This window comes from Lathyrus oleraceus, chromosome 7 (assembly GCF_024323335.1).
Source record: "Lathyrus oleraceus cultivar Zhongwan6 chromosome 7, CAAS_Psat_ZW6_1.0, whole genome shotgun sequence".
NCBI classification, from domain to species: Eukaryota; Viridiplantae; Streptophyta; class Magnoliopsida; order Fabales; family Fabaceae; genus Lathyrus; species Lathyrus oleraceus.
In genome coordinates, this window is record NC_066585.1 from 144906401 (window position 1) to 144916368 (window position 9968).

At 38.9% G+C, this 9968-nt stretch overlaps 1 non-coding gene across 1 annotated transcript; it reads right to left on the reverse strand.

Annotated features, from left to right (window-relative positions):
- Window positions 1-929: 929 nt before the first annotated feature.
- On the reverse strand, window positions 930-1036 carry LOC127108715 (small nucleolar RNA R71). The gene has a single exon (XR_007796235.1). It is a non-coding gene; the product is annotated as a small nucleolar RNA R71 (small nucleolar RNA).
- Between the last annotated feature and the right edge of the window lie 8932 nt (window positions 1037-9968).

Here is a 9968-nt window from a genome sequence, read left to right on the forward strand (position 1 = left end):
AAATTAAGAAAAAGACCAACGAAGATTTGATTCCCTAATTACGACGAACTACATACTGATATCCATATTATTTGATATTTTATCTAGATCCAAATTTAGTTGTACTTTTCCCCCTAATCATTAAAGTATCAAATGCCTTAGCTTTACGCAGTAACCCTAAAAAAACGGTAGATCGATTCATTAAGTCCCTGTGGGATCGATATCTTTTAAAACTACGCGATTAGACTGTGCACTTGCAGTTAGTACCCCGATAGACTCCTAAAGTCGCGATCAAGTTTTTGGCGCCGTTGCCGGGGACTTTTATTTAGTCGATATCGTAACTCTTCTGTTACGCTGTAGAGACTAAGGCAATTTTTATTTTTATTTTCCCTTTTTCGTTGATTTGTATGACACACACTCGCTCACAAGGCGAGCCGTACTACTTACGAATCAACGACGTCGAACGATATCTCCGATTATTACGACGAATTCGGGAGTATCGTGCTAGAAACAATCTTCCTCCAATCGAAATTCCTGATCTCAAAAATCTCCTTCCTTTAACGATACCAGCGATGGCCGAACCAGCTCGTGCTCTTCGAGATTACGCTGCTCCATCGCAGGATGAGCCGCATTCGAGTATTGCTCCACCCGCAATCGAAGCGAACAACTTCGAACTTAAACCTTCGCTGTTGCAGGCAGTGCAACAGAATCAATTTTCTGGAAATCCTACCGAGGATCCAAACCTTCATTTATCCGTATTTGTCCAATACGCTGACACTGTTAAAGCTAATGGTGTCACTTCAGAGGAAATTCAACTTCGTCTCTTTCCTTTCTCGTTAAGAGATAAAGCTAGAAGATGGATTCAGTCTCTTCCTTCCAACTCAGTCACCACATGGAATGAGTTGAAGAAAGTCTTTCTTGCCCGATATTTTCCTCCAAGCAAAACAGCTATGTTGAGAGCCCAGATAAATGGATTTAAGCAAAAAGATAACGAATCTCTTTTCGAAGCATGGGAAAGATAGAAGGACATGATGAGACTTTGTCCACACCATGGTTTAGAGGACTGGTTAGTAATTCACACCTTCTACAATGGTCTCTTGTACAACACAAGGTTAACAATAGACGCCTCCGCCGGTGGTGCGCTTATGGATAAACCTTACACCGACGCTTATCAACTTATCGAGAGCATGACCCAAAATCATTATCAGTGGGGAAGCGACCGAACAGTGGTAGAAAAACCTCAAATGAAAGGTGGCATGTACGAGATAAGTAGCCTTGATCATGTCAATGCAAAAGTGGATGCTCTTGCCCAGAAAATTGAAAGTTTAAATGTATCACCTCCAGCCACCGTGGTTGCCGTAACTCAAAATTGCGAGGTCTGTGGAATTCAAGGTCACACTCCTACAGATTGTCAACTCCTAACAGGAATTCAAACAGATCAGGTGAACTATGTTCAAGGAAATCCTTACTCGCATACCTATAACTCAAACTGGAAGAACCATCCTAATTTCTCGTATAAAAGTAACAACGCTTTATACGCACCAGGTCAAGCTCCCAGTCAAGCTCCAGCTGTACCACCTGGATATCAAAAGCCGACCCCATCTACACCTAACAATAACGTTCCTAGGAAATCCAACTTGGAAATCATGATGGAGAACTTCATAGCTTCTCAACAGCAAACCAATAAAGAGTTCTTAAACCAGAATGTACACACTAGCGAACAGATTAAACAACTAGCAAGTAAAGTAGATGCCCTGGCTACCCATAACAAAATGCTTGAAACACAAATCTCGCAAGTAGCTCAACAACAAGCGCCTACTGCTGCCCCAACTGGTACCTTTCCTGGATAGCCACAACCTAATCCGAAAGGCCACACTCATGCAATTATATTACGAAGTGGTACAGAGGTAGAAGGACCATCTGACCCAAGGATTGAGAACCAAAACTCTAAAAAGTCAACTGAGGAAGAAGGTAAACCTAAAGAAAAGGAAGAGTGTAATAAGGAAACCGTAGAAAAAAAAGAACCTTATGTACCTCCACCGCCTTACAAACCACCAATCCCTTATCCTCAAAGGCTAATTAAAACCAAAAACGCGAGCCAATTTAAAAAATTTGTTGACCTACTGAAACAATTAAACGTCACAATTCCTTTTACAGAAGCTATTACACAAATTCCCTCATATGCTAAGTTCTTAAAAGAAATTTTATCTAATAAAAGAAAACTTGAAGATAACGAAACCGTTACACTCACTGCTGAGTGTAGCACAATAATCCAAAATATGCCTCCTAAACTTAAAGATCCTGGTAGTTTTTCTATACCCTGTCATATAGGAAAATTTGTCATAGACAAAGCTTTATGCGATTTAGGAGCCGGTATCAGTGTTATGCCCTTGTCCATATGCAAGAAACTTGAAATGGGAGAATTAAGACCAACTAAAATGTCTGTGCAATTAGCAGATCGTTCCGTTAGATATCCCGTAGGAATTCTTGAAAACGTTCCCGTGCGCATAGGTCAATTCTACATTCCCACCGATTTTATAATTATGGACATAAGAGAAGATGAAGTTACCCCCATTATATTGGGTAGACCCTTCTTAGTAACTGTCGGTGCTATCATAGACGTAAAACGAGGACGACTCACTTTCGAAGTAGGAGAAGAGAAAATTGAGTTTATTCTTTCCCAATTTTTGAAAGCACCTGCAATAGAAGACACATGTTACTTCCTGGATATCATCGATGAATGCATAAAAGAAACAGAATTCGAAAATGACGATTTGTCCGACTATCGTGTAGAAGACAGACTGAACCAATGTTTAGCGATAACATCAGATCCTACGCAATGCCTTAAGAAACCAACCCTCAACCTGAAAACACTTCCCAAAAATCTGAGATATGAATTCCTAGACTTGGAACTTGAACGACCAGTAATAATCAATGCAGACCTAGGAAAACTTGAAACCGAAAAACTCCTACATATCTTAAGAAAATATCCAACCGCACTAGGATACAACACCACCGATCTTAAAGGGATAAGTCCTTCTATTTGTATGCACCGCATCATGCTAGAAGAAGACTGTAAGACTTCTAGGGAACATCAGAGGAGACTAAACCCGATCATGAGTGAGGTAGTGAAGAAGGAAGTAACGAAGTTATTAGAGGCAGGTATCATATATCCTATATCTGATAGCAAATGGGTTAGTCCTGTACACGTAGTACCAAAGAAAGGAGGTATAACAGTGATCGAAAATGAAAAAGGAGAAATCATAACCAAACGAATTGAATCGGGATGGAGAATGTGCATTGATTATAGAAAGCTAAACAAAGCAACCCGAAAAGATCATTTTCCTTTAGCATTCATAGACCAGATGTTAGAACGACTAGCCAAGCATTCTCATTTCTGCTATCTGGACGGTTACTCAGGTTTCTTTCAAATACCGATTCATCCTGATGACCAAGAAAAGACAACGTTCACATGTTCTTTTGGTACCTTCGCTTATCGACGAATGTCGTTTGGCTTGTGCAATGCTCCTGCAACTTTCCAAAGATGCATGATGGCAATATTCGCCGATTTTCTCGAAAGCATCATGGAAGTCTTTATGGACGACTTTTCCGTATGCGGGCAAAGTTTCGAAGAATGTCTTGAAAACCTAGAAAGAGTTCTAGAACGATGTGTAAAAGTAAACCTAGTACTTAATTGGGAAAAATGTCACTTTATGGTACAAGAAGGAATAGTTTTAGGACACATCATATCAAATAAAGGAATTGAAGTAGACAAAGCCAAAATAGAAGTAATCGAAAACCTTCAACCTTCGAAAACTGTGAGGGAAATACGAAGCTTCTTAGGACATGCCGACTTTTACCGACGATTCATTGAAGATTTCTCTAAAATAACTAAACCTTTAACCGAATTATTAATGAAAGACGCTGAATTCATCTTCGACAATAAATGTTTAGAAGCATTTCAAACACTTAAACAGGCATTGATCTCCGTGCCCATAATGCAGACCCCGGATTGGAATGAACCTTTCGAAATAATGTGTGACGCAAGTGACTACGCCGTAGGCGCTGTTTTAGGACAACGAAAGGATAAAAAAATTCATGTCATATATTATGCAAGTAGAACTCTAGATGAAGCGCAAATGAATTACGCCACGACCGAGAAAGAACTTTTAGCAGTAGTATTTGCACTAGATAAACTTCGTTCCTACTTGGTCGGAGCTAAAATAATCGTTTACACTGATCACGCTGCCATTAAGTACCTCTTAACAAAAAAGGACGCTAAGCCTAGACTTCTAAGGTGGATCTTGTTGTTACAAGAATTTGATTTGGAAATCAAAGATAAAAAAGGAACTGAAAACGTAGTAGCAGATCACCTCTCTGGACTCGAAAACCTGGAACCGGAAAGAACATCGATCAACGATGATTTCTCGTACGATAAACTTATAGCTAATTTGGAAGAAAATAGAGCTAAAAAAACAGGTAGAGACCACCTTGGTTGTATGCGTTACACCATGGTACGCTGATTTTGTCAATTATTTAGCCGCCGGAGTGGTTCCACTTGATTTATCCTACCAACAAAAGAAACGATTCTTCCATGACATAAAACATTATTACTGAGACGACCCTTTACTTTTCAAAAGAGGCTCTGATGGTATTTTCCGTCGTTGTATACCTGAAGAAGAGGTAGAAAGTATAATCCAACATTGTCATTCCGCTCCTTATGGTGGACATGCAAGTACATCCAAAACCTGCTCTAAAATCCTACAAGCTGGTCTTTATTGGCCAAACATATGGAAGGATGTACATACCGCTGTCAAGAAATGCGATAGGTGTCAACGCACAGGAAACATATCTAGACGTGACGAAATGCCATAAAAAGGCATTTTGGAAGTAGAAATTTTCGATGTGTGGGGAATAGATTTCATGGGACCTTTTCCACCTTCTTTTGGTAACAAGTACATACTCGTAGCTGTTGACTACGTATCAAAATGGATTGAGGCTATAGCTTCCCCAACAAACGACACACGAGTAGTAATTAAACTCTTTAAGAATATAATCTTTCCAAGATTTGGTGTCCCAAGAATAGTCATCAGTGACGGTGGATCTCATTTCATATCTAAAATACTCGAAAAATTATTGTTTAAGTATGGTGTAAAACATTGAGTAGCAACACCTTACCATCCTCAAACTAGTGGACAAGTGGAAGTGTCTAATAGAGAAATTAAACAGATATTGGAAAAAACAGTCGCTACATCGAGGAAAGACTGGTCATCAAAATTACCCGAAGCTTTATGGGCATATCGAACCGCTTACAAAACTCCCATAGAAACAACCCCATTTAAGCTTATTTATGGTAAATCGTGTCACCTCCCAGTGGAGTTAGAACATAAGGCCTATTGGGCTATTAAAAATTTAAATTTAAACTATAAGGCCGCCGGTGAAAAGTGAATTCTAGATATAAACGAATTAGAGGAACTTAGACAAGATGCATACGAAAATGCCAAAATCTACAAGGAAAGAACGAAAAAATGGCATGATAAACGTATATCAAGGAAAACTTTCAAACAAGGCGATGTAGTCCTATTGTTTAACTCTAGACTTAAGTTATTCCTAGGAAAACTACGCTCTAGGTGGTCTGGCCCTTTCCAAGTCACTAATGTCTTTTCTAGTGGGGCTGTAGAAATTAAAGGAAAATCTATTGAATCATTTATCGTAAACGGACAGCGTCTAAAACATTATCATTATGCTGAAAACAATGAAGACTCGCAAGTCCTGCACTTAGACGTATTGTCTCCAAAATTAATAGATTAACATTTAATAGTTTTCTGTCGAGCTTGCGACTTTAAACAAAGCGCTTCGTGGGAGACAACCCACAAATTTTTATTTTTATTTGATTATTCTTTTGATTTTATTCAGTTTTCATTCTTCATTTTCTTTATTTTATTTTTCTTCTTTTCTTCTTTCGGCATCTGGCCAAATCCTGACTAAAATTCTTGTTTTTCTTTTCTTTAGTTAACACTAACCTGATGGCACATATTGATCACATGGGTATTAATTTCCGAGGGAGAGCTCAGAGACAAAAATTTGAAGAACTTGCTGAGAGAGAGATGCACCCAAATTTTTATGCTGATGATTGTGCAATGACCGTACTTGGGCTAAGAGATAGTGTCCTATATCTGCTGAATCAAATAGGGTGGGAAACCACTCCTATTCGGAGACAATTTGTTACTTACCGGAGGCTAACTCTAGAATTCCTTAGCTCCCTGATTTATTTACCGAACCATGGAAAAGGAATAAACCGAGGTTTCATTCAATTCAGGATGTTCAATATGGAGTATCAGTATAACATTAGAGAATTTACTAACCTCTTAGGGTTCCCTACTTCTTTTGACACATTCACCATGAACCAAGAGGACCTCTTTGAATATCGAGAGCTTGAGCATTTTTGGGGAAGTTTGACGGGAAATGACGAACCTGAGGAACATGAGTTTCTTTCTGGAAACATACATAACCCAACTTTTCGTTATTTCCACAAGATCCTAGCACACTCTTTTTGGGAAAAGTTCAAACATTACCACAGTATCACGTGATGAACTTTTCATAATATTTTGTGCTTCCCAGAATCGTCCAGTGAATGGTGCCACTTATATGTTGGCGAGTTTCGACCTCCTTATTCAAGATGACCGTGCACCGATTCAAATAGGGGGATTGATAACTATGATTGCTAATGCTATTGGATTGCGCCAACCCATGCTTGATTTGAACCCTTTTTGCGGTATTCAGCCTATGAATATAAATTTCCTTTTCAACACTATGTTTATAGGAAACCTTGGACCTGAAGAGTTTGAACTATTAATTAACAACCAAGCTTTTTACCTATTCACCATGCCTAGCCCGATGACTAGTGTCCATAACCGAAATAATTGGCTCTACAACCTGGATGGAATGCCTTCTCCTATTAGATCTGTTGAAACCATCCAAGATTATGAGATTCTTGACAACCAGATTCCTAATGCTGAGTCTGATCCGCAGACACCAACTGGTTACCATGATGCTGCCTCTCCACCTCATCCTATCCCCTCCGCAGAATCGGCAGTACCTGATCTTAGACATCATATGCCCGGAACTGATTATAATACCGCTATTCAAGCTTTGATGTCAGAACAAGATGCCATTAGAGAAGAGTTAACTATGATGGGACATGAATTTATGGAACACATGAGTAGAATGACAAATCAATTTCACGAGTTGCTACACCGTGTCAATTCTTTTGCTCCTCCGACGAGAGATTCTACAAGTGGCTAGAAGAATTGTAGTTAACTAGTTTTAGTCCTAGGAAATTTATAGTTTCGTTTGACAATATTTTTAATCTTAGGATTTTTCGCATGTTTTATTTTATCTTCAGTCAAATATTACATTATGTTTATTTTTATGAAGCTACTGGCATTATTGGTTAAATTAAATTTCATTTTGATTTATGCACTGTCTAAAATTACCAATGCTGATATATATTGTATGCTACTACTTACATGGCTTATTAGAGAAAAAAATATGTATTCTATGGTGTAGTAAAGTAGCATCCATGACACAATTTATAAAGTCAAAGTAGCATTGATATTTATGGTCATGGCAATTCAAAAAGAAAAAAAATAATAATAATAAAAAATAATTAAAAAAAAATAATGATAAAAATAAACAAATAATAAAGCACCCACGCATGCTGTCACCAACGTTTTGACCGTTGCATGATCAGAGGTGTGACGAGCGTAACGCATGCTGTCACGGTCGCCACACCCCCATGACGCCCGTCACGCATGCTGTCACGAACGTGACAACTTGCTTCCTCATAAAATGTTTTTGATCGTTGTCATGACCGTTATTCCCTTCAATTCACCTTTATCCCCATTAATTTTTTTTCACCAACTTCTCTTCCCAATTCCAAAACTTTTCCTTTAAATACCTTCACACATTTCTTCCTACACCACATCATTCCAAAAAAAACCATTCTATACAAAAAAAAAATTCATCCTCTTTTCCTTTCTCTTTTTTTCTACCTACCAATCAAAATGGCGGAGAACCAACATCAAGAAATGCAATTTGGAAATATTATTTTCCGAACTGAAGATAGTAACTATCAACGGGAGCAGTTTGTTCGGTTCCAGCAACGCGGTGTAACATCTACCAGATACCCAAATTTCAATTGCTTACAAGAATTGGGATTACATCAAGGTGTGCAATGGCTGCTTAGGCTATCCGATTTAACTTTTTTGTGCACACAAAATCACCCAACATACCCATCACTCACCTTGGAGTTTTTAAGCTCTTATTCATACACCACTCCAACCGGTGAGGACGAGTACTTAACCGGTGTCGCAAAATTCCGTATGTTCAACATTGAGTACGCACTATCTCAAGAACAGTTGAGTGTCATGCTACGTTTTCCTGAAGGAGACGACGCCCACCCAAGAATCCCTCCAAACTCAGAGTGGAACATGGTCGCATTCGAACTTTTTGGAAAAATATCCGGTGTGGTAACCACCAATTGGGATGCATTACTTGCTTCACACATACACAACCCCACTATCCGGTATTTTATCCGTATTTTGCAAAACACCATCTTTGGAAGAGCCAACAACAGCAAAGTTAACGCGAAAGAATTATTCTTCCTACACTGCATCTTTTCAGCAAATACAAAGGTAAACGCCTCTTTCTTACTTCACCATATCCGTACCTGTCATACCCCAAAATTTGCCCGTTAATTTTGCAAGACATTTTTCAAGGCACTCCAACTCATTACTCAAGGCATTGATCTTAAAGGAATCAAGACCCAGTACACAGGTGGTCAAATCCAGAAAATGGCTTAAAATGGCTTGCTCGCTAGGCGAGCAAAATCATTCGCCTAGCAAACTCTTCGCTACGCCACTCGCCTAGCGAAGCTTGCGAATACCAGAATTTTTGGGCTTCATTCTGAGCCCATTAGGTCACAAAAACTATTATAAATACCAAGGACCTCATTCAGAAAAGGGGGAGAACGAACAACGGGAGATAGAGAGAAGGCACAGCAAACCCTGGAGGCTAACCCAGAGAATTCAAAGCAACCCTAAAGGAAACCCTGAAGGAAACTCATCTGCACCAAGGTTATCTCCGCCCAACTCAATCCGGCGCCAACCCTAAAAGTGACTTGCCAATTCAAGGTTGCAATTCAATTGCAAACAGGTTTGCATTACCATTACCGCTTTATGTTCTTAATTTGCATGTGGCATTATGATTGAATTTATAAAAATATCTTAAGTCTTGCATGTGAATTTAAGTATGTATGAATGTCTTGAACGTTTAACCATATAATTTCTATGATGGATGCCATGGGGTTTGGAGCTTTCTGGAATTGTACTGTTATTACAACCAGAACCCGCAGCCGCTCGCTAGCACATCGCTAAGCGAGCATGTAGCGAGCATTCGCTAAGCCGTCGCTAGGCGAGGCAGGAGCGAACGTGACAGTCGCTGATTTTTTTTTGTTCTGATTCTTGCTTATCTGACATGTTTTATTGTAATCATACATTATTCACCTAACACTATTTCTGTTGTGATGCCTCTTGTTGGGTGCAACTCTTGACCGCACCTTGATTTGGTATTCTGACCTGTTTGCTGAATTTTGTAAGGGTTCACATACTCCCGAGAAGGTAGCTTGCTAGGTATTCCACTTTATTTGTGGGATACCCCGGTGGAGATTCATCCTAATTACTTAATTGATTTTAATGTGGAGATTCATCCTAATTACTTAATTGATTTTAATGTGGAGATTCATCCTAATTACTTAATTGATTTTAATGTGGAGATTCATCCTAATTACTTAATTGATTTTAATGTGGAGATTCATCCTAATTACCTAATTGATTGTAAAATAATTGCCTTTGAATATGTGATCTTGGACCTCTCTTTATTGCCTTACGGTATTACGGTATTATGGTCATGTCCCGCGAATGTGGGGA